We start from the raw sequence: 24,183 nt of genomic DNA, 5'->3' as shown, positions 1-24,183 counted from the left end.
CGCCACCCGCTGGTTCCTGGGCGGCCGCCTCAACGTGGCCGGTGAGTGCCGCCCCGCCTGCCCCGGCCCCTTCCCCGCCCGTCTGCGCCGAGGGCAGGGGGCCGGGGAGGCAGCGCCCAGCGCACCTCGTGCAGGGCAGCGCCCGGCTCGGCGCGAAGTGCGTGCGCAGGCTCCGCTGGGGGCACGGGCAGGAGGTGGCACGGGCCACCACGTCGCCGGGCGGGAGACAAGCTGCAGCCGGGCTGGCTCAGGGCCCCGCACAGGGTGTGAGTGAAGGGGGAGCTCGGGGGCTGAGTGCCCACCCCCTCCGAGGAGACCGGCGGGCGCGGAAGGTCTTCCAGCAGAACCGGAGCTGCAAGGCTGTCACCTTTACGGAGCACACCCGGCGCCACACCGTGCCCGTCACAGGTGTGGGCCACGTGCTGAAGTGCCGGGGTCACGCCTTATTCCGCTTTAGTGGCCAAACTCTCAATCCCTAAACCTTGGCACAACAACTGCCATGCCTCCCGCTCCCCTCCCTTCAGTGGTGCACAGGCGACTGGTGCCACCCTAGTCAGGGGGAGCACGTACCCCCCTGCAGCAACCTGAGTGGCGACCATCACCTGAGCGGCGAGCATAGCTTGTCAGGGGGTGTACGTGCATCCTTGTGCACCCACTGCGCGTCGCCACTGCTGAGTGGTGCCAACTTCTCACACTGTATCAGGCTGCTGCAAGTGGGGTGGGGGAGTGCAGGCCAAGGCCAAGCCATGTTTGACGTGGACTGGGCTGCAGTGCCCAGTCGGCTGCCTGCCGCATGTGCCACATAAGGGGAACTGCTGAGCAGGTTGGGGCAGGCGTGCCTGTCTGCCTGGTTGCCAGGCTGGAGTACCTCACAACTGAGATCCTGGAGCTGGTGGCAATGTGGCGCAAGATAACAAGCAGCTTAGATATTAGGAGAAACTGTCTCACTAGAAGGGTAGTAAAGCACTGGAACAGGTTCCCCAGAGAGGTTGGAAAGTCTCTATCCTTAAGTTCTTAAGACCCAAGTAGACAAAGCCCTGGCCAAGATGACGTAGCTGGGGCTGGTCCTGTTTGAGCAGGGGGTTGGACTAGATGACATCCTGAGGTCCTTTCTAGCCCTCATTTTCTATGATTTTATGATTGTAAGGCGCATGCCATCCTCCACACCACCCAGCACTGGCCACCCACCACCAGAAGGCGCTCAAGAAGCTGCTAGCCAAAGTGCTGATCACATAGGGTGGCATCGTGCCCAGCATCCAGGCGATGCCGTTGCCCAAGAAGACTGAGAGCCACAAACTCAAGGCCAAGTAAAGCCAGCCAGGAAGAGACGATCTGTCCTTTCACCTTCTAAACAGAATCCTGTCTGCTCAGCTCCCGGTCAGCCCCTTGTCAAGCTCCTCTGTTTTCTTCTTCTGCTGACTTGCAAGGCGCTGTGCCTTCTCTTCCCCCTAAACATACATCCCAAAGCAAGAGCAGATCCAGTATTTTTCTGACAGTGGGTTGTGGGAGCAGTGACAGGCGCTACATGGGTGGATGCATCCCAGCTCCCTCACCCCAGGCAGACAGACTGTGGGAGCAGCAGTGGGGACTTTTTATTAAGTTTGCAAATCAGGTAAGATTTTCATTCCCCATCCCCGCTTCCCCTCCTCCAGTTCTCATTACCCTCCTACCCTCCTCCTTCCCCTTCATCCACAGCAGCATGTCCCCTCCCTGTCCTTCCCTTTTGCCTTTTCCTCCACCTGCCACTGCTACTGTCTCAGGATGATGAGGGGTGGATCCTAAGCAGCTCCTGTTCCTGGCTCAGCAGAGGACAGGATCTCCTTTCTGCCCAGTCCTCGGGGCTTTCTTCCACCATTACTTTTCCCTGCTGAGCCTGGCTGCGAATGGCTGCGGAGGCTTTGGAGCCCCTTCCCCAACAGCCCTCTCAAACCACAACTCTCCCAATTCATGTCACAGTGGGGAGGGGTTCGAGGGCCACTCCAGCCAGGCTCAGCAGAGGATGGTGGCAGGCAAGCTGGACAGCTGCACTTGCTCCTGTGCTGGCAGGGAAAACCCTGGGAATCAGGCAGAGGAGAAACCTTATGTTGCTGCTGCTGTCCCTGACTGGAGCAAGCAGGAGCAGCTCTGGATTCCCCTGAGTCAGTTGGGGACAGTGGCAGCAGCAGGGTGCCTGTGCTGCTGAGAATGGAGGGGAAGGAAGGGGGTGCCCAGAGTGGGGGATGGGATTTTAACTTGATTTTGGACTTAAAAAATCCCCAGCAGTGCTCCTGGTGCAGTCCAAAAAGGCGTGTGTGTCTGCACTACCGAACCTCCTTTAGATTCACCCCTGCCCCTAAGTCCCGTATCTTCCCTACATCCCATTCCTTTTCAGGTCCCCTTAGCCTATTGCCTTTGAGTCCCCCATTGTACCATAGTCATAGCTCTACTCTCCAGTCTTTTAGCTTCTTCTGATGCACGTACCCTGTTCTGAGTGCCCCCCTCAAATATTGTTGCTTGTACTTAAGACTTATTTCACTTGCCCGCATTCCTTCTGTGTTTTTAATTTCTCCCTTCACAAGCAACTTAGGGGATGGGCTTTTTGCGGTGAGTGGATTGGCAGAAAAGGAGTCATAACTCCATAAAGCCCTGCTTGTGCCACGTGAACAAACACTTCCTCTGCTCTCAGCAGGCAAGAGGTGGGGCGGGGATATGCCAGAAGTTAGATTTTTTTTTCCCTCGAGTCCGTTTTTTTTTTTTAATCTTACCATAATTTCCCTAGTTGATAATAGCTTTGCTGCTTGGCATGTTCCATCCCCTGGGACTGTAATCAGAGCCAAGCAGGAGTGGAGTTGCCAGTATTTGTTGGAAGAACTTCACAGTAACACAATTGCTGCAGGAAATGACGAAGGGGGTTAAGTAGGCGGCCCTCTTTCTGATGCTGCTGGAGCTCTGTCATTTTTTTTTTGGCTAGTCTTTAGAGTGCACACTGGCTGTGTAGCACATGCTTGAATGTCAAGCCTGGGTGGAGAGTGCACAGAGAATGAAACCAATCCCACTATAATATTTGCACATGAACTTGGGCAAATTGCTTAATTTTTCTGGGTCTCAGTCCGTTCATTTGTACAACAGGGCTATTCATATGTGCAAAATACTTAGAAACCTTCAAATGGAAAAGGGCCTATCATTAGATATTTTTGAGAGATAGAAAAACTGAAGATGTGTTAACTCGGAGTGACTTTTGCTGGAGATTGGAGGAATAGTGGAACAGACCTTAGATTGTGAGCAAAAAAGTTTGTCAGATCGTAAATCTGACAACCTTGTATAAATCTTTGCTTCAACAGTCTCCTTTGTAAAACAGGGTTACAGATTGCTTTGTGCAGATTGCTTTGAAGCTTACAGATGAAAATGTATTTCCATTTTAATTTGAAAGTATTATCATCTTATGTTTTTCATTTGGTTTGTTATTTTTTGGCAGCTGCTTGAAACTAGGTGGGCGTGGTACTGAGCCACTGGAGCAATAAGAACTGGTTTTATTATTTCATCTCTACCCTTGCCCCTCACAGCCACCTCTGCAAGTGTATAAAGGACCTGTTTGCTGGGGTTGTAAGCACAGGAGAGGAGGCAGATGCCCTGTAGCGCTGCTTGTATTTGCCGAGCAGAGCATTCTCTTGCCTTCTGAGTTTGTTGCTGCACAGCTTGGAATTTCCTTTTTTTATTAAACTTTCAGTGAAGATCAGGAAATTCAGTTAAGAGGGATATAGCTGTTAACATTACATCAGAAACAAGAAGAGGCAAAGTTCAAGTTGTGTATGCAGCTGCAACTTCTTCCTCTTTTGTATAGGCATTGTGAGGTAGTGTCTTACCACTTCCTCACACAGTATCTCACATAATGCAGGCTCACATCCAACACTTCTGTAAACAAAACTGTAGCTGATGTATATATTTTATCTTCCCATTTAAGAAGTTCTCTGAAAGATGTTGGAGCCCTTTTGAGATTGCTGCTAAACTGAGATAGATGGATGGATGAGTGCATTGGGTTTCATGGTCTAGTTCAGGGGTTTTCAACCCTTTTTGGTTGGGGTACCCCCGGTGGCTAGTTGATCTAGTTTATGATCATCCTGCTTTTTATACCTGCCGAGTTTGCCTTTGTTAACTGTGACAGGGGTCCATCCCCAGGCCTGTCCCTCTGTCTCTGGGCTACCCACCCACTTATCTCGCCTGCCATGCTTTGATGGAACAATAATTATGGTGTTACTCAGGCGAGAGGCTGCCCATTTACTACTCCAATGCTAGGGGTCCCTATCCACTGCTCCAAACCTCCCCTACATGGTGGCCCATGCCTCACAGATGGTAAATAACTGTTAACCTGCACCCAAGAGCATTGGGTCGGCTCACTCCCTGTCGCTGTGCCCCCTGGCGGGGATCTGCCCCGTCTCTCCGCCTCCTGGCGCTGCACCCCCTGGCACTGGGGTCTGATCGCCTCCCTGTTACTGCACCCCCTGGCGCTGGGGTCTGATCACCCGCCTGTCGCTGCACCCACCTCTGGCTCTGGGGTTTTTGCACAGTAGTGTATTCCAATGAGGCCTCCTCCTCCCCAAATAGCCTCAGTCTGGTCCACCAGATACAACAATAACATAAATATGAGGCCCTGGGCTATAACATAATACAAGTCATGAAAGCCACACTGTGGTTCCTTAAAACCCCAAACAGTTCCTCGTGCATTGAGCACCACCCCAACTCTGGGTACCTTATAGACTCCTAGAGCACATTGGCCACAGCAATCCTGGCCAGCAGCCACAGTATTCTTGGGTAGTTCTGCTGTGCAGGAGCTCTCTTCCTCTGGCTGCTTGCCAGAGACCTCCTCCTGCCAGCCTCAGCCCTGCGGCTTATATGTGCCCAGAGGCCTAGCCCCTTCCTGTCAGCTGACCAGCTTGGGTGGTTGGGCTATTAATCCCTACCCTCCTGGTGCCTGTTGTTCCTGTAGACTCCGGTCTTAAAGGGGCAGCTCTGCCTCTTAGTAACAGGGATAGGATTCCCTGTTACAGTACCCTTTCTAGAAATTGATTCTTCAGATCATTCTTGAATAGTGTGCTCTCCATTGGCTGGTTGCTGTTTGTTTTGCAGAGGTTGCCACACTTCAGGGATGCTAAGTGCTTTTGAACACCTGCCCAAAGATGTTCCAAGACACACAGACAATATAACTATATTTTAATTTTTCGAGAAAATGAAGATGTCAGCAGCTTCAGCCTGTTTTCTGCTTCAAATGAGATGCTGCCTTCTGGTTTTCCCAGCCCCTGCTTGCACTGCATGGTGTTGGGGAGGTGGGTGGGGCTGCTTCCACCTAGTGTCTCCCAGGCTGCCATGTGGTGCAGGGTAGGCAGGTGGGCAGGGCTGCTTCTGCCCGGGGTTGCCCACTGTGCCAACAGAGACCAGCACTAGAGCCTCCGGCAGCACTGCCCACCAGCAGAGACTGTGGCCCAAGCGCGGCTTGCCCAGGTCCTGCTGCATGGTGCCACCACCTGTGCCACCTGCTTGCAGGCTGGATAAAATCAATTGGCAGGCCAGATCTGGCTCATAGGCCATATTTTGCCCACCCCTGGCCTAACTACTAAACTACAGAGGCAGGCTCCCCCTTGGACTGTCTCTTCCTGGACCCATGAAGCTTGATTTTCTTTCTGCCCAGTGGCCCAGTTTCAACAAGAGAGAGGGATGTGGATTGTCCTCTCCCCAGGTTATTAAGTACCTTGCTGGCTGGTGGCCAAGGCACTCACTTGGGAGGTGGGAGATATGAGTTTGAGTCCCCTCAGTCTGAGCTCAGTCTGAGCTGGGCATTGAGCCTATGTCCTACATCTTCTTCAGTACTCCAGTTTGAAAAGGGAGCTCTTCTCAGTACTTTGTAAGAACAGATGAAGGTGCCTACCTTTGGGGAAGGGTTCTGGTCAACACTTGGACAGAGGTGCCCCTTGCAGCCCCAATTCAGGTGCCTGAGCTCTGGAGAGGGCTGTGATTTCAGACACGCCTCAGTGTTCACTGTTTTTTGCTGGCTGACTCTTGGTGACCATCCACACAGCCCGCAGGCCTTGCAAGAGAAGCCACTTAGTTCTTCTTTGGTATCTAAAACATGAACAGATTGTTAGAAACCAGAAATATTAGAAAGCCATGGATACAATTACAGGATGCTGCAATAGTTTTTCTGAACAGTTTGTCTTTTACCTTTAAAAAAAGCAAACCAAACATGATTTTTATTGTGGTAGTAATGTAAGAAGAATAGTCAACTGGTGTTCAGTGGTTAAAAAACAAGGTTCCAGGCTCATCCTTTCCTACCTTCTTATTTTGGAAGGCTAAGCTTTTCCCCTGTACATTTTTTGGAGGCAGGATGTTCTTGTCACATTGCCCAGATAGGGAGCAAACTGAAGTGAATGGGAGATTTCCTTCCCTAGTTGTGCTTGGTATTTTTTCTTTTCATCTCTCCTTTGTGGCCAAAAATGAAGAGGATTTTTCAGGGAATTGCTATGAATATCATTGAATGGTTTCCCAGTAGACCTGGCAAAACTCCACTGGTTGTGGAAAAAGAAATAGAAAATCTACAGTGAGAGATGTGTGTCTCCAGGGTCAGGCTAAGAACACCATCAGAAAGCACACCCTTTCCATCCCTGCCTGCATTGCACATGTCACATCTGGAAATGAGGCAGCAAAGTTGCCCTACAGGTACCAGTCACCACCTCTTTCAAGCATCCTGGAGACAGAGAGCTGGAGAAGAGCAGCAGGGAGTGCTCCCCTGGGCAGCTTCCTTGCTTCAATTCCAGTTTTGGCATGTGGGCAAGGCATGCTTCTCAGTGGTACTTACAAGAGTGCCATAGGAGTGTTGTAGACATCATGCCCTAAGACAGTGGTTCTCAACCTTTTTTGGATCAGGACCTATTTGTAAAAATCAGTGGTTAATCCAGACCCAGTGCCCCTCACTCCTGACCTACTGCCCCCAGGCCACAGCCCCCTAGTGTGTGGGGCAGGGGGTGGGTATGTGGGGTCCATGGGGGGCCTCAACCAGGCCCTTGCAGGGTAGAACTCTGCCAGCCTACAAGGGAAAAGCCATGGTTTCCCACATTTTTCTCCTTTAAAGGAGAAACCATTTTTAAAGTTTGTTCACACCCTTTTATATATTCTTGTGACCCACTTTTTGGCTGCAACCCACAATTTGAGAAATGGTGCCCTAAGGGACTGTTGGTGTGACCTTCACCCAGTGCCCACTGTAGACAGCGGGAACCTTTCTGTTGGCCTCAGGGCACATTGAATCAGAACCCAAAAGTGCAGGCTACCCTTCTGGCACCAGCTGCTGCAAACTGCAATGGGGCATTTTACCTCTGGAGAGGAGAGACGCATTGTTCCTTGGGTAGAGAGTAGAATACAAAACTTGCTTCAGTCTGCACTGTATCTCATACCTGGGCAGGGTCCTTTAAGCATCCCAGGAAGCTGCCCAGCACTACATTAGTGAAGGCTAGGTATGATTGCTGTTCAGACTGTTGCCTTGGGGCACTGTCTGTATTGATAGTAAGCCCACCCTGATCAGATGGTCCTATGCTTCCACTTTAACTACTGTTGAAGTCCAGCTACTGTTGAGTGTTTGCCTTTCTTCTGGGTCCTTACCTTTCTTCTGGGTGAGACCTTGGACTGGGATTTATTACAAGTGCTGAGTTGGAGTTAGCAGTTATAATGCAATATGATTTCTGCTGAAAAATAGTACTGGGGGGGAGGGGGGCAAGTGTAATGTTTCCTTTCAACATAAAAGCCACTGTCCATGTACTACCCTCTGAGCCTTGTTATGGAAGGGAGAAAAGCCACAGAGAAAAGAGCAGTGGGGGAGTGAGGGGACATGTCACTGAGTGGGATTCTCCCTTCCAGAAAGCTGTGGGTGATTCACTTACAATCAGGGAAGGATTAAGGTTGCTAAGCCTCAATTCAGCAATCCATTTCTATTCAGCAGTCCATTTATATCTATTAGGCTCCAGCTGAGCAAGGTGGGTGCTTGACACAGCAGTAGCTCCTTTTCAAAGCTGTCAGTCCCATTGGTAAGTTGGACTGCTGCTGGGAGTGTCAGCATGACTTGCTGCTGCTGGCATTGCCATAGAGCCACTGTGGGTGTTGCAAGGTACTTGAGTGTGTGTTCTGCAGTTTGGGGGCAAGGTTTCCTACAGGTGTTTGTCCCTCCCTTTCTTCATCTACCCTTGCCTTCTCTCTCTCTTCTGTTAGAGTTTTAGCTCATTTGCAGAGGGGACCTTTTAGAAATAACCTTCTGTGCTGTACTAAGTGGCAGTTGATTTCTGAGCCTCGTTGCAAGGTACAACACTTTCTCACAGCAGACTTAACTGAGTGCTGATGGACAAAGGAGTGCCTATAATAAATTCTCCTGCATTCTTCCAAGATGAGGAGAGGCAGCAATGTGAAAAATATGGTACTTTGCTTTACATTTGTATTAGAGTGTTTCTGCAAGCATTTCAAGGTAGAGGAGGGATACCATTCTCTGAATACCTTTTAAACTGTTTTTCCCCCTGAGACTGTTTGTGATATGGGAGGTTGTTTTAATGGCTAAAGCAACCTAAGCTTCCTTTAATGATGTGCAGTCACCCAGATTCCCTGCTTTCACTGAGGATAGCATATTTTGTCCATAAAACAGGGACTGGTCCTCCTCTTATTTGTGCCAGCATAACTTAAGACCAAGTAAAGAGTGAAATCTGGCCCATGAATGGTATTCCATTCCTGGTGCAAAAAAAAAGCAAGCAAACAAACCCCAAAACAAATAGGGATGGCACAGGGCTCAGCTTTCACCAGTCTTGATTTATCTGGAAGAAGCCATTTGTTTAATCACAGATATTAACAGCTTCCAGAAAGATATATGTGATATTGTGCACATATTTTGAAAAGTTATCATTTTACATCAGGTGTCATAAAGTGTTGTATATGGTTGGTTTGCAATGGAGCTGTGGGAGTAAAGCAGCTGCATTTAAAACCATTTAATTAGCTTCTTAACCTTAGTTTAGACACCTCGTTAATATCTAACAAATTGAAAGCTGGTTAATGTACACAGTAACTCCTTCATTGTAAAGTGCCCTTCAGTGTACTTGATAAAATATTCTGTGTACACTATTGCTAGAGATTACAAACAGTGATTATATATAGAGAAAGTGCAAAATGAAAAAAATACATGCATCTCTTGCTCTCCATTACCTCCTAACATATGCTAGTGTAATTGTACAAATAAGTTAGTAAAGTTGAGCTGAAGATTTGTTTTAGTTAAGTCTTCATCTCATCTCAACCCTCAACATAGTAGTACCCTTTTCATACAAAACGTTCTACATCTCCAAAAAAGCTAATTGTTGAAAAGTCTAGAAAAAAACAGGAAGGAACCCAGCTACTTTCTGCTGGTATAGAATTCATCAGACTATATTTAGAAAAGTCTGAAAGTAATTTTAAGTGTTGCTGTCCATACACATAACATCAGCTCTGTAGGAGAGTAGGCGAAGCCACAGCTGATGAGAATGTGAAAGTTATCCAGTTCTGTGCTCCTGGATTACTGAATTAGAGGGCATGCAGGGTAAAACAAACATTTGGATTGTTTTACAGAGACAGGCTGTGTGGCTTTAAGGGCTATGTAAAGTGAAACATCCAAAGCAGGGAGGTGAATAACCATACATGTTGAGACAGACCAAGAGTGTGTGTGTTATTTTTTTCTAGGTTGACCAGTGGCCAGCTTCTGTTCCACTATTAGGCAAGTAAGTGGACTTAGGTGCCTAATTGAGATTCTGTTCCATCCTACTCACATCCCAGAAAAAAACGGTTTATGTTAAAAGCAGACAGTTCCTCCTTCTCCTTGCTGCTGTTTTGTGACTCCATCTTAAGGCTAAGATGGTGGTGTGTCACAAAAATAGATAGATGAATAACTGGGTTTTCAGGACTTAGGCAGGGTGGAATAGAATATGCCTAATAACTGGAAGTGTCCCTTGAATATCCTGCCACTAGGAGTTGTTTTCACCCTTATGCGCCATACGGTAAAATTGATAGAAAAATCTATATTAAGATTGGCTACAGAACCATATCATTACAAAACTGGTACACACCTCTGGTGACATCACTGGTAGCAGGCAGTTTGGGTATGTCTGTTTGGAAATGCAGAGAGCCAGTTCTTAGCTGCTGAAAACTGGCACAGCTCCTTTGAAGTCAGGGATGCTGCTCTCATTTAGTCTTGCTGAGGACTTGGCCTATGAACTCTCCCAAGGACACTCTTCTGTAAACAGTTTTAAATTCATTGTGAAGCATTAAATATAGTGTGTCACCATGTATACTTAAGACTAAAACATTCCAAGCCACAGAGATGATTAGATGTCTCTTTCACTATCTTCTAATGTTTCACTTTGCCTGCATGTATGACTGGAAAGCTGTTAGCCAAACAAATTGCAAACACAGGTCCCTTTTTTGTGAACACAAAACAAAATCTTTTGTTCAATGCTTGTTTTCACACAGTAAACTGCTTAGACCAGCATGTCCAGCAATCTCCAGACAGGGTGGCTTTGATCTGGGAGAAGGATGAGCCTGGCACCGAAGTGAAAATCACATACAGGTATGACACAGATTACTTTAAAGTATGTCTGGCATAGCAATATGGCATTTTCACTGCCTGGGTGGAGAGCTGCTACTCTGAGAAATTACCTACTTGCCTTGATGTGTGTGTGGGGAGGTGGAGGAGGGTGGGTAGTAGCTTAACTAATGTTGAATGAGGGGGGCACAAGCTCCAGGTACCAACTAAGGGAGGGGGTTCCAGAATGGAGGTGGGAGTGCCTCTTGGGGTGGGCACCCTGCAGGGGCACTGGGAGCTGGAGGTATTATCCTACATTTGACAACTACAGTGATTGCTTCTTTCTAACACTCCACTGCACAAAGGTGTAGCCATTTATTTGCCTAGAAATGAGGCCCTGTGTGGGGTTTATCAGCAGTCTGGAGAGGACTAGATAGCCCCCTGTCCTTGGTGCTGGCAGCTGATTATGTCTATCACCTCACCAGGATGGGTGTGGCTGGGCTCCCTGCACTTCTCCCTGCTCTTCTGCCCTCATCCACGAACAAGCTTACTCAAACCCGAGCTAGTAAAGGTGAGCTGCTCGGCTGGTGTAAATTAAGTTAATTGAACCAGGCAGATTTGCACCAGATTAAGACCTGGCTGTAAATTTCTGCTGCGCTTTAAGGAGATCTGCTATAATGAATTTCTGCTTGAGTGGAGGCTTTCGAGGATCAAAAGGGTTGGCTTTTAATTTTCCATAGTATATTTTCAAAACTGTCCATTTTCTTCTTTGCCCTATTGACAAAGCAGGGGTATTCCCAGAAGCCAGGCAGAACTGGGGTGTTCTCATTGCTATTTCTAACTGAACTAGAACCAGAAATAGGGGCACTCCATCAGTCAGAGTGCAGAGTAACTATCAGACTGCTACTCCTCTGGTGTGCAATGGGCTAATGTGATGTCCATAGCCCCACTGCTGGAGATGGGACACATTGTTCTGTTTTGTTAGCTGCTCTGTGTTTCAGTTCTCCAATTTTAAATTGGGAGTAATAATATTAGCCTGCCATGTACAGCTTATGTTTTCCTTTTTTTTCCAACACTGCTTTATTGTGAGTAATAAGGACAGGGGAAGATTCAAGCTTCACTAATGGAAAAATGTGAATTTCACTTTCATCTTAATTTCTTTGGATGGTAGCAAATGTCCTGGTTATCTGTGCAGGCCAAAACAAATGGTCTTGGTTTTGAAGTATCTTTGGTTTGAGTCCTCAGTTGCACCACTAGTTGTGTCCAATTGATTGCAAGAGAAGGAAGGGTCAAAAGAGTTATTTGTAGCTCTTGTCTACACCAGCATCATCTCCAGTATAGCTTAGAGTAGCCTCAAGACAGCAATCAGACGGTAACATTTATAAGCATCTTTATTGGCCTCATTACAGGGTAACTGCAACACAAGGACAATATGGTAAGGATCTTTGCTAGACAAACTGGCTTGGATTTGTATTCCTTGGTGTCACTGTCATGATATAATGTAGCCAGAACCTAAGAGACACCTCTAGTCAAGAACAATAAGGTTCCTTGGGGTGCAAAGGGGTGGACAAGTGCCCCTGTGATGCCCTCTCCTCTCTCAGCTTTGGACATTGAGGTGTGCTGGGGTCTAGTGGCCTCTCTGGAATGCTTTGTGTTAGTGTCAGATTGTTCAGATTCAGAATCTAAGTAGCTACTCCCAGATTACCTGCAAGGCCTGAATGCTGGCCTAGGCCTGGGAGTGCACAAAGGAGGTTTAATATTATCTTAGTTCCCCTTTCAGCTGTGTTCCCTGAGATGTGCTACTTGGATCTGGCCATATGATTGGACTCTTTCAAGGAGCAAGCAGCCTGAGTTCTTTTCCTACTAACAGGGGAGACGCAGTATTTCAGGTACCATATTGTGGCAAAAAGTGGTGTCTTCAGGAAGACATATTTCCAGCTTCCAAACTTGTGACTGAAAAAAGAATCAATTTTTATCTGGTATAAAAAAGACAGCATACTGAATAAACTGAAGTGTGGCGTTGGCAGGAAGGAGAACATGATGAATGCTGTTTTTTAGTGTGAGAAAAAAATAAGAGAAATTTCCCCATTTTTGTCTAATTTCACTGGAGTTTTGTAATCACTAATTAGGCAACACATTTTCCATTAATCTTTTTTTGTTGTTGTTTTTCCTTGTCTCTGACTTGCTCTGTGATGAGTAGAATCTGTAAGCATGCACAAAAGATGTAGCTATATCCTGTTGAAATGATCTCCAAAAGGCTTGATTCATCTCCAAAAGTGCTCTCAAAAGCTCCTTCAGATACAGATTGTTTTCCTCTACAGTGTTTTGGTGGGTGACTATGCCTTCCAGAACACATTTCTAATGGCTGGGGCACTGCAGACATGCTGCATACAATATTTTTTGAGGGGAGAGAGCTTTCTCTGAGCCTACTTCTCTATGCATGCACCACTTAAAGGGGTGTAACTTTGCTTGAAGTTGTACAGTCAACTTAGAGCAGTGTGTGTGAGAAGAGAACCAAGCACTTTGTTTCAAAATTGCCTCCTTTCAGGACCCCCTTGGATCATATTTGTAAAGGTTTTAAGATGCCTAAAGAAGTAGAGAGGTGTCTAGTGGGGCTCCTATAAGTACCAAACTTCCACTGAAATTAAGGTTTGCTGGAAACTTTTTGCATTTACTTACTGGCTTGACAAAACTTTCATTTGAAAATGTGCTGTGGGTCCAGGATGGCATTTCTGGGGATTAGTGGGGAAGAGAGAGATGCAAACAGCAGGAGACAAATTTGGGGTTCTCCAGGCTAATGTTCTGGTTCTTACTCTCTCTGGTTCAGAGCAGGAATCTGAGCTAGGATTTTTCACATCTGCTGCAAGTGTCCTGACTACTAGGTTGTTGCCTGTTGGGTAGCGGGGGTTATTGCTCTATCACTTTTTGTGTAAACTTTTGAAAGGTTTTGTTTTCATTCTGGTGCAGAGCAAACAGATGTCAAAACCTTGACATTTTCTGAGAAATTGAATCTTTGTTTTCCAGCTAGCCCTAATTGCAGCGATAGGTGTAAAAGGTAGCTTTAAATCACTTGTCTGGGAGGTGGGGGGTAACCAGTGCACCATTCTTGGGGGCTGACTTGTTGGGGAGGGACACAAAAAAAGCAGCTGCTGATGCTGTTTCCCAGTTATCATGCAGCTGCCAGCAGCCTGGCTGCAGCAGCTGTCCCATGCACTGCTGTTGCCCAGGGTACAGAACTGCCCAGTGGCACCCCTTGCTGCCAGCCATATTTGGATGATCTCCTGATACATGTTAGAACTGCTGAAAGGATGCCATAATTTACATGCACTATAGATAGGGGTTAATATAACAGCTGGGGAACACAAAGGACCTTACCACATCCCAAAATGGTTCACAGGGTAAAAGGGATGGCATAGAAGTCATTATGCCAGCTCTGTCCCACCCAGTGAATGTTTTACCAAAGGTGACCCTTCCAGGGTCACTGTAGGGCTCCATGATACCTCAGTGCAGATTGGCTATGAAATGATCGGTGCCAAAGTGAAATTTAGTCCTGATCTCAAGACTAGTCATACTCTTTAATCTGGGTCTGCTCCCTGTTGAAAGAATGTGGCTCTGCTGAGGGAAAGCCAGTGAAAATGTAGCCCTGTTTTATAAGATTTGGTTGTATTGTGATCACTGGCAAGAGCCTTAGCAATGGGTACAACCATAAGCTTTATTGTTCTGGCACTGACTTTCTCACTAACCTTGGGCAAGTCCATTAACCTTTGTTTTGATTTCTCTGACAGACAGGCCAGGACAATAATACCAACTCTGTAGTGGGAATACAGAGTGCCTGAAGATGGAAGTGATGTGTACTTGTTGTTCTGTGGTAGAAGCATTATAAACTAAAAGCTCCATTTTGAGATGCTGGACAGGCCTCTGTAGGGGAGTCACAGGATAAAAGCCACTTTCTTCCTCTGCCTCAAGGGGGACCTGCACTCCAATATTCTGCACAGGGCAGAGGGCACACCATGTTGCTATTCTGCTTTCTGTGCTGGTATGCAGGTAGGAGTGAGGTGTGAGCACAGCTTTGACTCTGTTTCCATTCCTGTGTGTGGTCCAGTACAATTGAGCCAGTGCAGAGAAGTTCCCTGTGCTAGGAAATGGGGTGCTGCAGATAACTTTGGGGTGCTGGGAACTGAACTGGGGCTCTCAGAATTGCCATGTGATCCTTGCTTTTTTCCTGGGGCACCAGACCTTCCTGAGGTCAGATTACAAAGTGCTAGTCCAGCCCTGCTGTTAGCATGTGTTGAAGCCCACCTGAAATAAAGTATTGCTTTACCCTTAGTCCCTGTGCTGCTTCTGCTAGCTAGCCAGATATCACTTAATACTGGACTGTCTGAACGAATCCTGTGAGTCAGGAATGCTGCAGGGAGAGTTATCAGCAAAGCTGTCTTCATGGGACCTGGGCATAAACATTTCTTCCTTGGAAATTAGTTTATATGTCTCCTTATCTGTATAGCAGGCAAAATCAGCCAGCTTTATGCAGTCTATCATCTCTGCCTTTACCTGCTAGTTTTTAATGGGTGTCTATCACCTTGTATGACTTACTGCTATAAAACTTAATTGACTCTCTGAAGAGGGGACTTAACTCATGCCCAGCGGTTGCTAGGCAGGATAAGCCATCACTGCTGAGCTGTCAGGGAGAGCAGTGACATGCAGGATAAAGAGAGGGAACCAGAGACAGAGAGCTGCAATTAAAATGTAGGACAGGAGTTAAGGGCTTGTCTCCATGGGGAAGTCTTTGCAAGATAGCAAGTATATGAATCTAGAGCACCACAGCTACTCCACGCTAACTCTGTCTCTGGACACTCACTCTGCACTGAGGGAATGGAGAGCTATCCAATGGAAAGGGGAGGGGGACTTACTCTGAGGTACATGTATCAGATGATCTGGTGTAACTGCTCTGTGTGTCTGGTCATAACCCATAATCAGGAAAGTTACACTGCAATGATTTACTCTTGAATGAAAGAGGGGGGAAGATGTTTGCATTTCCCTTAATATGGGCTAGGAACAGACAGATGAAACAGTTACACTATGTTCTGCTGCACTATAGTAAGGCCTTCCTTGCCTTGGTACAGTAGCATTAAGTGCTTTATCTTTCCATGTCCACAGGGCCTTTTTACAATACCACACACAGGCATTCATGGTGCAGAATAAGAGTGTCCAGAGTGGGTGTTAGTGTGGGATGGCTCTTTAGTAGTAGCTATTTTGTGCTAGCTATTCTGGTCTTTTTCTATATGCAGACAAGTCCCAAGTGACTTCCCTTTCATTAGTGGGGCTAGTGCCAGGGGTGGGCAATTATTTCGGGCGGAGGGCCACTTACTGAGTTTTGGCAAGCCATCGAGGGCCACATGACAGGCAGCCAGGGGCAGATAAATATTCATTTTCTAAATTTTTTAGGGGCCCTATGGGCTGGATAGAATGGCCTGGTGGGCTGCATGTGGCCCACAGGCTGCATTTTGCCCGCCCCTGTACTATGGAGATGAGAATCTCAAAGCAGACACAGCACACTGCCTGTCACAGGTACTGAACTGGTTGAGTTGAAGGGCATGTTTTTGCAGCCAAAGGAAGGTGTGAACGTAGTTTGCAGAGGAAATGATAGCAGTGAAAATGCTGCAGTGTGGATTTTAGCACAAGCTGACATCCCCAGTATGCAGCCAAGTTCCCTGGAGAGTTTGTTTTCTGGTTCCTAGCACAGGCTGTGCTATTGTGTATTTACTGGTGGTATTAACCTGTTCTAGCCTGACAAACTCAGGAGAGGTATGTCGGTATGTGTTACAATCATAGTTTTACTTTGCTGTGTAGTCATACTCAAACCTAATGAACTCAGCAGCTTAGCATATGTACAAGGCAGTGAGTGAAATTTTGACAGAGTTGTCCTTGACTGAAAAGGGGTCAGGATTTCCCTCTGTGTTCTCCAATACAAGTTTAAAATGTACCAGGTACCACCAAGGAAGGACTTTGTTTCCTCTGTGTAAAAGATTAAAATAATGCATGTATTATAAGTGTTGTCCTGCTAATTGGCTGAATCTTTTTGTTTGGCTTTGGAATGATTCATATATCTAACTGCTTTCCTTTAAACTTGTTTTAGAGCAAAGCCACTAGATGACTTGTGGTTTTGAGACTGTTCTTCATAGAAAGGAACTGTAATTAAAACTGGCCAAATAATGTAAAAAATGTCTGAACATTCATTCACTTCCCAGCAAGGAATTGACATAGGCTGTGTTTATACTGCTTTTGTGCTCACTTTCTGGCAACATCAGAGCAATCCAGTTTCCTAGCTTAAGTATTTATGGGAAATGAGTTGCAACACAAATACCAGTATTTGTTCTGGTTCACAGTTTCATAGATTCATAGATCGTAAGGGGCTGGAAGGGACCTTGCAGATCATCGGGTCCAGCCCCCCCGCTCTAGGCAGGAAGACAGATGGTGTCAGGTGACCCCAGCAAGGTGACTGTCCAGTCTCCTCTTGAAAACTGTCAGGGTAGGTGATTGCACCACCTCTGGAGGGAGCTTATTCCACAGCCTGGACTCCCTGACTGTGAAGGAATTTTTCCACGTATTAAGCCTGAAGCAACCTTCCAGGAGTTTATATCCATTGGCCCTGGTCTTCTCGAGGGGTGCTCTAGCGAACAGTTGTTCACCGAGCTCCTGATACACTCCTCTGAAATAGCGGTAAGCCGCTATCAAGTCCCCTCTCAGCCTTCTCTCCTTTAGGCGAAAGAGGCCCAGGTCCCTCAGCCTGTCCTTATATGGCTTGCCTTGCAAGTCCCTGATCATATGGGTGTCTCTTTTTTGGACCCGCTCAAGTTTTTCCACGTCCTTATTGAAGTGCATGCCCAGAACTGGATGTAGTACTCCAACTGCGGTCTCAGTGGGTTGCTGAGTGTCGGGAGCCGAGGGCGGTCTAAGGCTATGGCCAGTAGCCCGGACTGTCAGGTGGGATTTTTCCACGATGGAATAGAGTTAGGCACGGAAGCGTATTGGTTGTATAAAGAAAGCTTTACTTACACTGCCGATGGTCTGATCAGGTCCCTAAGTTCTCTTCCAAGACACACGTGGAGTTTGCTAGGCTCCACAGCACGCTCAGAGTTCCCCACGAGATGGTTGAGGCGTCCTCCAACTTGGGCGGAAACTGCTCTAACCTTTTATACGGCTAGCAAACCAATCGCTAGCCGCCAGGTAGGAATAATTTAGAATTGACCAATAGTGGGACACAAATTTGCATACGTGTGGCGGGAACTCTTTTGCACCGGGGTTTTCTCTCTACAGCTGAGAAATCCACCGTGCAAAGAAAGCTCCATGTGGCGGGAAAATTCCAATGTGCCGAGGCACTAAAAATCATTGGGTTATGACACTGAGTACAGTGGGAGTATCACTTCCTTAGTTTTACATGAGATGCATTGGTTGATGCATGCCAGCATGTTATTTGCCCTGCTGGCCACCACATTGCTCGCTTGCTTATTATTTAGTCCAAGACCTGCTATACTCCTAAGTAGATAAAACTGTGTACCTATGAAGAACAGCAGGTAGCAAAATAATAAACACGTTTTCATGGATTAAAAACACTTATCAACCCAAGAAAGGTTTTTGTTTTTGTTTTTTTTTTAGCTAAGACTTTTTAGCAAATTCAATTCAAATTTTCAAATAATTTCAGACTCATCAAAACTGCATTTTTTAGCAAATACATTGTTTGCTAAAATAAAATTTGTCAACTTTAATCCTATCAGGGTGACTTGCAGTGTGCACGCTTTAGACCACTTTGAAATAAATTAAAGTTATAGCCTTCAACACTACAGTGGTGTGACTATGACTGCATACAGATGTAATATTTCTACTGGGAGAATCTCAGCTCTCCCAGTAAAAACCACTGGTGTGCAGGAATTCAAATACTTTCTCCTGGAAGAAAAATGGTGGTTCTGGGAGAAAAATAATTCTTCTGGGAGAACAAAAGCCTGTATGTTTCCTTGTTCCTTGACTCCTCCCGGTCCCAGGAGGAATGAACAGTGTGGAGATGCTCTCCACACTTTCCCAAGACCGGGGTCACTCCTGACTGGGGATGGCACGGGGAGAAGCTGCTGCTTGCCTCCTCCCATAGACTAGGAGAGGAGTGGGGGAGCAGCTACCCGTTGCTTCTTGCCTGTTTCTCACACTGGAGCTCCCAGTATGAGGAGTGGGTGGGGGCTTTGCAATGCTGCTCACTCCATTTGGCTTACAGTGCCTAGGAGCTGAGCAGACGAAAAGCTGTTTGTTCCTTGCTTGTTCCTCACATCAGGGTCCCTTTTGCTGCTGCTCCAGTTGCTGCAGCAATGGGAAGACTAGACCAGCCCCTGCTTCCCATGCTTTCTCCACATTGGGATCATCCTGGTCTGAGGAAAGCAAGTAGAGTAGGAGGTAGGGGGTACCTACAGGCTGAGTGCCTGTACTGCTCCCTTTTCTGGAAACATTTCTAGGGATGAAAAATTTCTGCCTGTTCATAGTTGCCCACGTGTGTGAGATAGGATTTAGTGGGAAAGCAATCTAAATAAATTTAGCATATTGCTGTATCCAGAAGGAGTGTGGTTTCTTAGAAGAAGGAATATGGTCTCTTAGATTAAAATAACTGACTTGTTTTAAAGTTAGAGAACTGTGGTGGAAGATAGCACAGAAGTTACTGGAAAAATGTTTTAGTCTCACAGGAAGGGATCCATCAAACTTTGCTAAAATACAGCCACATGTTGACAGCAAGTTTATAGATCCATTGTTACAAGTACCTCTGTCAGCTGTTTGTCCCAGATGTTGACTAGTAAGGCATTGGCACATCTACCATTTAACCTTGGTAGGAAAAGCAATAGAAAATGCATATCAGGAAGTTTTAAATATATTTTCTGTGGCAATAGGGGGGGAAAGTGTTGCATTTGTTTAAGGCTTGTAGAGGAGAATTGGCTCAAACTGTGATGCTCTAGTTAACTGAGACACCAGACTGTTGAGTTTCTGTGAGCTTGCCTGTGAATGTTGCTGCAATTCCTGGGAACATCTCTGAGAGCTTGCACAGAATTTAACGAGCATGTAAAGGCAAAGAAAATAATCACCAGAGAATATTCTACCTATTAGGCATCTAGGTAGACTTTGATGCTAAGTTGTGATAATAGTTCACCTTGTCCAAGTCCTGAAAATCCATGAATGCATCTACTTTTGTAACATGCTGTAGTCACCTAACCCTGAAGACTGAGTCACAAGACAGCAGCATGGAAGAGGAGGACCAACCTACCTTTTGCACTAGCATTTTTTCAGGGACTTGAGCAGAGTGGAATAGAATCACACTTGGGTGCCTGTGACAAGACCCAGAGGAAGGGGGCTTCCCTCATCCCATTACAGTCAGTCCTGCCCACCCCTGCTTGCTCAGAGACTTCCTAGTCCCACTTGTCTGTTATGCCTTGTTGGAAAAAGTTAATTTGCGATGTGTCATATCGCTGCTCAAAGAAAAAGAAAGGAGGAATCCTAAGACAGGCTCTCACAAACTCAAGGGGCTCTCAGTGCTGGCTGGCTCATTGGTCAGACCATCACTTGGCCAATTTTCCATTTATCTGTCAGTTCAGATGCTTCAGACTAAGCTACTCCGAAGTCCCCACCCCTCCATCGGTAGAGCCCAAGAGCTTGGGTTTTTCAGCTACACTACTCAATGCCTTGCACCACTGCAGTGAGCGCTTGTGCTTGTGGCTCCAACCTTCCTTGTGCTGGGACAGCCTGTCCTGAGCTGTCCTCCACATACAGCTGCTTCTGGTCCACCTGGTGTCCACCAAACAAAGGAAAAAGAAAAAGAATCCTCAATTTAAACTTTTTCTCTGCTTTGGGGTGGTAGCCAAAAATTTATCTCAAGGGTCTGTCCCACTGACCCGCTGTTTAACAAACCCATAACAAAAGGAAAACTGCAAAACATCCTCCCCTCCAGGGCTACTTACAGGGTCTAGCAAGGCCTTCTTTCCTGGTGGGCAATCCAGCACTCTCCACAGATAGGGCCCTACTGACCTCTCCCCCTCTGCTGGGTGAGCTTTTGTCTGTCTGGGCCACACACTGCTCTAGTCATGTGGTCCATTCAGCTGCACCTGGTCCTTGCCAGCTCAGAAGGTCCTGGTCTTAAAGGTGTCAGGGTCAACTTTCCAGCCTTTTCTCATTCCTCTTTGTAACAGGGGATTGACCCCCTGTTGCAGTGCTGAAGTCCACTTATGTACCTAATAGGTGAAATAGTTCTTGCAGCCCTGCTTGCTCCAACAGGGTGCCATCCACATGTAGTCCAAAGCTCACTGAACTGAATGAAAAGACTTCTGTTAACATATATAGGCGTAAGAACTGTCCCTTGGTCAGGAAAGGAAGCATGAGAACAGGAATACCCCTACTTAGCTAGGGTAATGTGCACATCAGGTGCCTCTTGCTGACATTCTTCACAGTGGTTTATCCAGTTCTGCAGTAGAGTAGGCTAGGTGTGCAGCCCTATGGCAAAAGGGGTATTGAGTCCTGCTCAGATGGTTCCTACCATATGGATTCAAGTCCTGTGTGGTTAATTAAATTTTATTCTTATTTTTCTAATTCCCTCATCTTTGCCCACAGACTGGAGATATGCATTCATGCCTGAGGAGGGTAAGGGTTAGTTAGACTGTTTCCTCTCTGAGCTTGGAGATGATTGGTTGTGAGGAACAAGTTGTGTATTTCCTCTTCCAGATCACTATTGCAGATGTTAAATAAGATTAGACCTAACCACAATCCTTGATGCAACCTTCCTTGATACATAACATACTGCAGTTCACCAGTATGCTGTTTATGGCCTTTCAGTCAACTGACTGCGTAGCTATCTAGGTTAACAGGAATCCATCTTTCAAGTAATGCTGAGAGTGCATGCCAAGCAAAATACCTTTGTGTGCCATGCTTTGATGTGCATGCTGGGTGCATGCTGGGGGTTACCAACCCCTGTCTTATAGCATTTTCTGATCCTTAGTGCAGGTTTTCGCAGGCCTTGCTTGTCTCTGTGCTCCATGTAGTATGTGCACACTGGGGAAAAGCAGCCCTGGGGTTAATGTCCATTCCCTGTACAGATAGTTCTTTTTGCTCCAGTGCTGTTTTGTTGAAATCCAGTACTGCCTAACCAGAGGAAGCAGTAGGGCATTGCCAGCAGGTGAAATGAGAGGCTATAGGAGATAGCTACATACAAAAAAATTCCCTTTGCTACAAGACCTTTGGGATTTACAGTGCTGGAAGGGATTCTCTTTCTGTATTTTTTTCAGTACCAGATAGGAAGTCTGTTTGTGGGAAGAGGCAAATGCTGCATAGCTTGGCTGGGGGCCAGAAGATTTGCAGAAGCAGCTACTCCTACGCTGACAGACCAGAGTCTACAGTTTTCTTGCTTGCAGATCCCACCCTCCACACTTCTGAATGGCTACCTCCCTGTCTAGATCTTCTCTGTCATTGCCTATACTGTCCAGTAGTGAGAGCAACAAGAGGCTTAGGAGCAGAGGGCCTCTCTTCTCCTTCTGTGCCTTTGGCAGTGCAGAGGGAAATGCAGGATTGTGTAATTGTTACATAATTGTTCCTAAGTGCTGATTATCTCATTCAAGTTCAGGCATCAAGCAAATAGTAACTCAGGGTCAATCCTTGGGTGCTTCTACAACTGTTTTTCTTTAGACCTAAAAAGTTATATGAACTTGGAACAGTGTTCATGCAATGCTCAATTCGGAAATCCTTTATCATTTGTGTTCAGGAGAACAGGGCACATTTCCTGGCTTCTTTTCCATTTTAGTTAAGTTGTCATCTCCCTCCCTCCTGGTCACAGCTATCTGCATCATGGGGCTCATTTTCTCATCTACAGAACAGTTGATCGGTGTTCCTGTTGGTCTCTGTATTCTGTATTCAGTATACAATAGTGTACAACAATCACTTGTGACTGTTATATGCAATTGCAATAATTTGCGATTTCCCAAATTGCCTCAGAAAGCAACTATGGCCAGAAATAGATTTCATAGATTTCATAGATTTCATAGACATCAGGGCTGGAAGGGACCTCGGAAGATCATCGAGTCCAGCCTCCCGCCCAAAGGGCAGGAAGTCAGCTGGGGTCATAGGATCCTAGCAAGATAAGCATGATGTGAAATTGTGGATGAAGATATAAAGAGAATGGGAATGGGGGAAGCTCTGCAGCCCAGGTGAACAGGGTTGAGATAAAACATACAAAGAAAGTAGGAATGTGCAGAGGTTATTGCTAACACACATCTAGGAAGGGAATTAAAACCTCATGCTTCTGGTTTTAACCATATGCTCTGAATGTATTAGTGATGAGAACCTGTGTCTACATACTGGGGGCTGCTTACAACTGTGGTAACAAGTGCTGACCACTGCCAGGGACAGGGCAAGGGAGAGTTGGATCTTATATCTGCTCAAGTTCAGCCTTTTCTCTATTTGTGTATGTTCCTGCATTTCTGGAATACTCACTCCCATTAAAACTGTAGGGGATAGTTAGGAATGTAGATCATAATTGCCCAATTTAGTTATGTGGCTAATTTTCCTGTGTCTTGCAAAAACAGCTATGGGGTATTTAAATACAGCAGTGCCTCCTCCTTTTTTGTCTCTGTACCTGCATACCTGCCTTTCTTTCTCCCTGCAGATAGAAGTCCCACACTGAAGAGTAAGGGAACCCAGCTAGTTTTCACCTACACTCAGGAGTCCTCCCATAGTGAACCCTCAGTTGCATGGTGCTAGAATAGCTATAGTGCTGCTTGCTACATACTCAACTTGATAAAAGACCTACTGGGACCTTAGCTACACAATATGTTTACATCAGTATAATTCATCTATACACTAGTGTAAACAAGGAGCAGACAAACAATGTACTGCCTTACAGTTGTGAAACTTGCTGTAACCCAGTGTAGGATTGTCCCAGGAAAAAATTGTGGTAAAACTACAGTGGTTTAAATTATACAAATGTGTCCAGATTTGGCTCAGAATCGGCATTTGCTTCCCTGCTATCTAATGGCATGGTGCTCTAACAGTACCTACGGTTAGGAGCTATCCTGAAATAACTGACCCTTTGTCCATGTTGAACACCAGTGTAATTTATATTGGCATCCAAAATGGATATAAAATACATCATTGTAACTGTTTGATGTATTCAGGCCCAAGGCTTTGTAGTTCATTCATATTAACAGATAGCAATGGATATTTGACAAGAATCAATTAAGTCAGTGGTTGGCAACCCTTAAGACGCCATGGTCCAGCTCTGGTGTGACACTGGCTGAGTGGCTTTGATGGCAGGTCAGTGACCCGGGGCTTTCCTTGCACCATGCTGAGGCTGGACAGTTGGGAATTGTGCCCATGGCACTGCCACTTCTCCCAGCCTTCCCCCTCCGAGGTTGCATGTGGCCTCAGCCCTGGTGCAGCCCCCACCAGCTGGAAGCTGAGCCTGCACACAGCCAGGGAGTTGGGAGATAGGGAATGGGGAGAGTGAGGGCTGGAGAAGTGGCTGTAATGGGAGCGCTGACAAGGCTCTCCGGCTACGCAGGCTGGATCCCATGGCTCAGTCGTTTGGATCTAGCCTGTGGGCCATATGTTGCCAAACCCTGAATTAAGCT

At 46.5% G+C, this 24,183-nt stretch overlaps 1 protein-coding gene across 1 annotated transcript in view; it reads left to right on the top strand.

The window, feature by feature from the left end:
• Positions 1-6: 6 nt before the first annotated feature.
• ACSS1 (acyl-CoA synthetase short chain family member 1) overlaps positions 7-24,183 on the top strand; it is a 64,727-nt gene continuing 40,550 nt past the window's right edge. The window contains exons 1-2 of the mRNA XM_025209289.1: positions 7-41; positions 10,495-10,591. The gene's annotated coding sequence lies outside the window, so the exon portion shown is untranslated. The remainder of the gene's footprint in view (positions 42-10,494; positions 10,592-24,183) is intronic.

Source organism: Alligator sinensis, unplaced genomic scaffold (genome assembly GCF_000455745.1).
Source record: "Alligator sinensis unplaced genomic scaffold, ASM45574v1 scaffold239_2, whole genome shotgun sequence".
In the NCBI taxonomy this organism is placed as follows: domain Eukaryota; kingdom Metazoa; phylum Chordata; order Crocodylia; family Alligatoridae; genus Alligator; species Alligator sinensis.
The sequence above is the reverse complement of the archived record's forward strand: the minus strand, read 5'-3'. Positions and strand labels throughout refer to the sequence as shown.